This window comes from Rhinolophus ferrumequinum, chromosome 3, assembly GCF_004115265.2.
Source record: "Rhinolophus ferrumequinum isolate MPI-CBG mRhiFer1 chromosome 3, mRhiFer1_v1.p, whole genome shotgun sequence".
Lineage (NCBI taxonomy): Eukaryota > Metazoa > Chordata > Mammalia > Chiroptera > Rhinolophidae > Rhinolophus > Rhinolophus ferrumequinum.
In genome coordinates, this window is record NC_046286.1 from 4,285,453 (window position 1) to 4,292,660 (window position 7,208).

Sequence of the window (7,208 nt, forward strand, 5' to 3'; positions counted from 1 at the left end):
TGGCCAAGGCTCCCCAGACCCACCGTGCATGTTAGTTGTGTCTGCGCTGACAGACTCAGTTAACACACAGACGCCTCTCCTGCTTGTGGAGGCCCCTGGAGTCCCCATGCTCATTTTCTCCCTGTCCCAGCACCGCAGAAAAGTAAATAACCACCGGGAGATGCTCCAGTGGGTAAACAACATAGAGTTTGCTCTCCAAATTGCCACGGCCCCTACCCCGAAGGCTGCACCCCCGGGCTGACAGGTTTATCTGTGATTCATTGCCCTGGACTCCCCTGTCACCCACTGCGCACCACCATCCCCACGCTCATCCTGATGCTGTCAGAGCAGGAGAGGTGGGAGGTGTCCGCAGTGGGGGCAAAGGCTTCCCTGAGGGAGCGGGCTGCCGTAAGAGCTAACCAGAGAAGGTTCTGGAGGCCTGAGAAGGGCAGGCCTAGGGGGTGCAAAGTCGGGGACAGAAGTGACCTGGGGCCAGCCAGGACCAGGGGACCCTGTGCCAGAGTGGCTCACACAGAGGCCAAACCCCAAGTCATGGTCCCCCAGATCTCTGCCTGTTCTCTTGCAGTGTGCCACCCAGAATCACCTCCTCGAGTCTGCCCTGCTCTGAAACCCGTCTCACTCTGCTCCCCATTTCTTGTCATCTCCAACTCCTTCAGATCTCTATTCCATCCCGCCTCTCCCCCTCCACACCCCTCCCCGTTCTCAGCTCCCATCCCACCCTAAGGAGCCCCTGTGACACCCCCTTTTTCCACTGTGGGTCTCTGCAAAGCATGTCTCTCAACAGAAGCTCTAGCTACTCAGATCAATGTGGCAGCACTGGCTAAGAACTGGGGGTGGAGAGGGGGGCAGGCATAGGGACAGACCCTGAGGGTCCCTGCCCTGAAGAGCCCAGCAGGCAGGTCACACCGCAACTGCAAAAGGGCTGTCATGTCCCCACGTCCCATGCTTCAGCTTTTCCACTTTACAGGTGAGGAAACCAAGGGGCCGGGGAGGGAGGGTGGGGGGAGGGAGGCGGAGAGGGACGCGGCTGAGGGCCTTACCTGTGGAGAGGCAGCTGGTAGGTGGCTGAGCTAGACTGGACTCCAGGTCTTTCTCCTGACTCGGGGAAGGACACAGCTGTCGAGCAGAACATTTCGGACCTGCATCCCAGCCTTGGGAGTGTCCATTAACACCTCTGAAGTTCAGTTTCTTTATCTGTAAAATGGGAGCCAACAGTCCCTGCCTCGGAAAGATGTAAGAAGAGCATCTGCCACCTAGCAGGTATTTAGAAAGCAGTAGACTAATTGTTTTTAGTTTGTTTGTTTTTTACCTACTAAGGTTATTATTACGGATAGTCTAAAAACAGTCCCAAATCCAAGAGTGATTTTTAACAGGTTACTTTTACCAAACAAACAGCCCCCCTGAAGACCCCAGAATGAGAACTACTAGCCAAGGGTCACATTCTTACAAGTTGGTTGGGGGAGTGGTGAGGGAGTGGCACTGTGACCGCTGACAGCTGGGATCAGAAGCATACACCTGAGGGCCGCAGACGCAGCGTCCCCACCGCTACAAGCGAGGACGGCCTAAGAAGATTAAGATTTGGCATGTAAATGTCAGTGCACGTCAGCAAGAAGACAGGAGGCTGGTCGATAACTTGCTGCAGGGCCAGATAAGGAGGCCTGCATCCGAATCCCCGGGCCTGGAAGAAGGGCCATCTGGGGACAGAGGTGGCAGCTTGGAGCTAGCCCACAAGCACAGGCTGGGGAGCTGGTCCAGCCCTGAGGTGTCCGATGCTGGGAGCCCCCCACATTCTAAGGGTTCTGCCTTGAGCAGGAGAGGCCGCTGCCCAGGGTACAGGCAAGTGTCAGAGGTTTACCACGATGTGAGGCAGAGGGGACCTACATCTCCTGGAAGGCAGCAATGTCCCGTGGTCACCTCAGGTGTGAGGCCCAATGCCCGGGCTTTGTGTTCAGAAATTGGCCATTGCACCGACATGGAATGTTGGGAGGGTGGGAGCTGGGCCACAAATCTGTGATGTTAGCTGGCTGAGGTTTTTACAGGCAGAGAAATACATTTCTGTCTTGTTGAAGTCACTATGAATTTGGGCCTCTGCCGCGTGACACCGATCCTCGGTAGTAACTAAAAGAACCAGCTGTGGCTTCACCAGTCCTCTGCTGGGGTGGGAGGGTGGGTAGCAGTCTCCACAGCAGAGCCTCCTTTTATTTGTCTTATGTTTAATCTTGTACCACAGTTAACTTTTCAGATAGGTAATACACGCACATAGGATAACTTTTAAAAGACACTACAGTTAGTCCTTACGACTAAGTTCAACTGTAACAGAGACTGTCGTTTGACAGTGACTGAAACAAGGTAGATGTTTATTTTTCTCTCACACGAAAGTGATCCAGGGCATTCTGCTCCATGAAGAGAGTTCAGGGACCCAGACTCCTTCCATCTCACTGCCGCACCACCCCGGGATGGCCCCTTCTCCATGGTCCAAACTCGTGGCCCTCATAGCTGTTTCCCAGGCAACAGAAAGGAGTTAGGGAAGAAGAATAAAGGGGCAAAGACACACCAGTTGTCTTTCAAGGATGGTTTTTAGAAGATGATGCTTCTGCTTCTACTCCATAGACCAGAACTTATCACAGAACCACACCAGCTGCAAGGAAGACTGGGAAATGTAGTCTTCCCTGGGCAGCCATGTACTCAAGGGGAGAGCAGATATTGGTGAGTATTGTCACACAAAAGATGTACAGTGAAGAGTCTCTGGTGGGGATTCTCTGGGGAGTGGCACGAGGGAAGTTTCTGGGGTGATGTCAGGTTCGATATCTTGATAGGTGAGATGACACAGGTGTATACCCTTTTCAGAGCTCAAGGAATGATTTATTTAAGATTGTGCATTCAGCTTTATGTAAATATTATCTCTAGAGATCTCTAAACAAACACAAAAAAGAACTGTAAATAAATATTGAACTCTAGTTAACGATGCACAAGCTGAAGCATTTAGGGACGAGTATACTGACTTTGAAATGCATCAAAGAGTAAGATGGATGGGTAGATGGAGAGATGTGGGATAAAGTAAATCAAGTGAAATATTTATTGTAGAATTTAGGCGGTGGATAGATGGATAGTGTCTGTCCAACTCTTTCAACGTTTCTGTATGATTGAAAATTTTCATAATAAAATATTTGTAGAAGCCTCCCTTGTCCCCACCCCCTCCTGTAGCCACCAAATCCTCCTACCGGCTCCTGGCTTAACCCACTGGCGATTGCGTGGGCCTGTGCAAACATACCGGGTACACAAGTCTTTGCTCCGTGTGCTGTCTGGTCCTTGATCCAGAGACACCCCTCGATCGAAACCCCCCCGGGAACTGCTGTCCCCTGAGCTGGCCCTGGCCATCCAAGGAGGCAGCCCCCCTAGACACCTCCCCTCATCACCTCAACACCCCTCAGCCTCCCAGCTGCCCGTCAGCCCGACCCACACCCCACCTGCTCAGTGAGTCTCATCAGATCCAATCTCCTCCCTCCCCAGACCCCACCTTTCATAAGCTACCACTATCCTCTCTCTTAGAACCTTCCTGCCACCTCGGAGCCTTATGAAACCCAGCTAACTCCTTCCCAGTAATTATGAACTCTTGTCCTGCCCCCGTATTTCAGGACTAAGGTGGGGGGAGGTAGCCTCCTTGGCTCTCCTTGGTCTCTTGTTCTCTTGGCCCAGATCTTTCTTTTAGGCTCTTAGCACATGGGCTCCCTTGCCACCCTTCTAGTCGTCCCTCCTGTTGTCCCACTCCCCAGAGGACAGGTTCTGACTCGTGCTTAGGAAAGGGGTCCCCAGAGAGGTGACATCTTGGTGAGGTCTTAAAAGGTGAGCAGAGTGTTGGCAGGTGGAGAGTGCGACCGGTTCTGGTTCGGGCAGAGTGGATGGCACAAGTAAAGACTGAAAGTGGGAGGGAGCAGGCACAGTCAGAAAATGGTGACGTGGCTGGCGGTGGCAGTGTCGCAAGGTAGAATGCTTTTGCTTCTCTCCCATCTCTTACCTAAATTCTAGACTGCATTTCTCCACGGCCTTCAGGCAAATAGTTCCAATTAACCAGAGGAATTCTGCAAAAACAGCCTCCTGAATAGGTAGGAAAAGATATGCAAAGCAAGGACTGTTTATCAAAGATTTACAGGAATCTCAGGACTGGACTCAAATCAGGGGTGTCAAGAACTCAAGAACAGATCCTTTTGTAGTTCATAAGTGTGATGATTGGGTGTTCACGCTTTTGTGTGAGATGTGCCTCCCACAAACCTTGTTACGACAACGGCGCATTACCCGTCTGACGTGAAAAAAAAAAAAAAAAGAACTCCAGAACAGACTGGGAACAAAGAGGCTTGGAGATCTCCTGCTCTTCCTTGGATCCCATCTTTTGCCACGCCCACTCTCCCATCCTTTGACATAAAAGAAATCTGAATTCTGGGCTCTCTGAAGATGGATTTGAGGCACAATTAGGTCTGTCATCTTCTCGGTCGGTGCCTTCTTGACCAACAAACCTTTCCTTATTCCAAACCCTGACGTTTTGAGTTTTGACCTTTTGAAACGTCACACACATGGGACTTGAACCAGTAACAGCAAGGCCTGCAGGGTGGACAGGAAGAAGCAGAGGGACAGAAAGCTGCAGAGGGAGGGACCCCATGCAAAGAAATGGCCGTTTGCTCCAGCAGGTGAGGGCCATTTAGGAGGAGGGCATCCACCCCGTCAGAGGTTGAAGAAGACAGAGCCCTCACCTCAAGGAGGTGAGGGATACTGAGGCAGAGAGGGCAGACATTTTTACTTTTGAAAAGCATTGTCACATTCCCCTCCGTGGGAGCCGTGGCAGTTTCTGAACGTGGCACTCAGATACAGCACCTAGAAACCCAACCGAGTATTGATTTTCCCCCAGGGGTCACAGAGAAGCTTCACTAGATCCTCAAGTTCGCAGGGGCCACTGCTCCAAAGCCCTAGTCCCTCTCCCTCTCCCTCTTTCCCTCCTCCTTCTGCTGCAGCCTCCTCACCAAACTCCCAGCTCCCTCCTCTGAGCTTCAGCCCAGGCACCGCCTCCTCCAGGAAGCCCCACCTGAACCCCCGTCTTGGGGAGGTGAGGAGCCCCTTCTCTGGACTTCCATGCTGTTTGGGCTTTGCTCCACCTATCACCTCTCCCCACAAGTTGCAACTCTTGGTTTAATGTGGGGCCGTTAGCTGCGAGCTCTTTGTGTGAGGGAGAGAGTTCTTCCTACGGCTGGGTGGCCATCTTTCCTATTAGGTCTTAAGTTACCTGATACCTATCCAGCCATCAACATGGGTTTGCATCCTGCGGGTAAAATTGTCTGTTTGTATGCTTCCTTTAAAAGAGGACACCGCTGTCAGAAGCCAGGGTGTAAATGCTCGCGTAGGACAAGTGGTTGGAGTTCATTTTCTAGCTGCAAGATTGGGGTGGGGAGGGAGGGACAGGGGCAAACCCAAGGACTCACAACCTGCAGACATGACTGACCTAGAAAGACTGAGGGCGTGTTATTGCCCCATTACGCTCTCAGTGATTCCTTATCATGAGGAGAGACGAAGTACACATGAAACATCATGAAAGATGAGACAGAAGGAAGACACAGGCAAATCAGAACTCAACGCTGAGGTTCCGGGCTTGTTTGTTACCACAGCATAACTCAGCCTATCCTGACAACTACAGACACTGCCGAGTTAGATGTAGGAGAACAGCCACCGTCTCCTCCTTATAAAGACAAGGAGATTGGGTACAGATATACAGAGATAGCGTGTTGGCCTCCGGCACTCACTAATCAATTACTCAGCAGGTTTTACTGAGCACATACTTTGTCAGACATGTTCTAGGCACTGAGAACAAGAGTCGAAAGTCCCTGCCCTTGTCGAGCTTATAGTCTAATGGAGAAGAGGCAGCCAATAAGTAAAAAAAGCAACAGGTACATACAATGTTTTTATAGCACTTATGGAGAAAAAGCAAAGCCAGAGGATAGAGGTCTGGAGAGTGTATGCTATTTTAGATGGGGTGATCAAGGGGCCCTTGGTGAGATGACATTTGAGCAGAGACTAGAAGGAAGTGAAAGTGTGAATCATATGGGTATGTGGGGAACGAGTGGTCCAGGGGTGACAGCGAGTGCAAAGGCCCTGAGGTAGTAGGCTGCTTAGCACTTGGTGTGCATCCTGCATGCTTAAGCTGGCACAGAGACCTAGGTGTCTCTCACTCTTGCTCTCACTCTCATTCTCTCTCACTCTCTCCAGCAGCCAGGAAGAAAGAGTGCTGGACCAGATTCAAGGGGAGTGAATCAGGCAGGCTGCCCTGGGGCCTCCTTTCTTGTGCCCAGACCTCATCTGCCAAACCTGGCTGCCCCCCGTAGTTAACATAGCTGCTTTATGCCAGGACTCCAGAGCACTGCCTCATGTGCATGCCAAGTCCTCTGATTTTTCACTCAAAGCCAAACGCCATAATGCCTAACTGCCTGTAATGAAGCTCCCCAACCTGCATCCCATGTGTCTGGAACGGGACTGAGGCAAGTCCAAGTGTGGAAGGAAGGAGGAGACCTCTAAAGTCGGTGCCCCGCCCACAGCCCCGAGGACCGCCTGGCTAATGAGGGCTCAGCAGAGGACTTGGAGCTTGTCCCAACGGTCCAGGGGTGGGTTACAGAAGGGAAAGCCCCAGACCTGCTGCCCAGGAGAGGAGTTTCCCAAGCAGGCCACCAGGGCTAGAGGTGACCCTCAAGGTTATAGAGCCAAGCTGCCTGGGCTTCAATCCCGGCTCTGTGCCCCCCTAGCTCTCCACCATGGGCAGGTCAGTTACCTTGTGGGTGCCTCTCACACATAAAATGGGGGTGATAATAACAGGTTAGTGCCAGGGCTAAATGAGATAATATTTATGATGTTCTTAGCCCACGACAAGTGCTATAAAAGTAGTTTTCAAGTAAAAATGAAAGTGCTCAGCAAAATGTATTTTAAAATTACTCTCTTCCATGTAATTATATTTAAAATGATCAGTAGGAAAAGAATTTGCCCCCTTTAAGAATAATCTGGGAAGAAACTGCTTCTGTCAGCAGAAAGTCAGTGATTAAGAAACAAAGCAAGAATTGCCGATGATTTAATTAGTTCCTTTTAGCACTTAGGGCAAGGCCTTTAGACCTGAGCAGGTGGGAGTGGTTACAAGCCTGGGAAGGGCCAGCAAAGTCTGAGTTTGGGGACACCAGCGG

At 51.2% G+C, this 7,208-nt stretch overlaps 1 non-coding gene across 1 annotated transcript; it reads left to right on the plus strand.

Moving 5' to 3' along the window:
- The first annotated feature begins 4,199 nt into the window (after positions 1–4,199).
- On the plus strand, positions 4,200–4,303 carry LOC117020922 (small nucleolar RNA U13). Its single transcript, XR_004422756.1, has one exon. It is a non-coding gene; the product is annotated as a small nucleolar RNA U13 (small nucleolar RNA).
- The last annotated feature ends 2,905 nt before the right edge of the window (positions 4,304–7,208 follow it).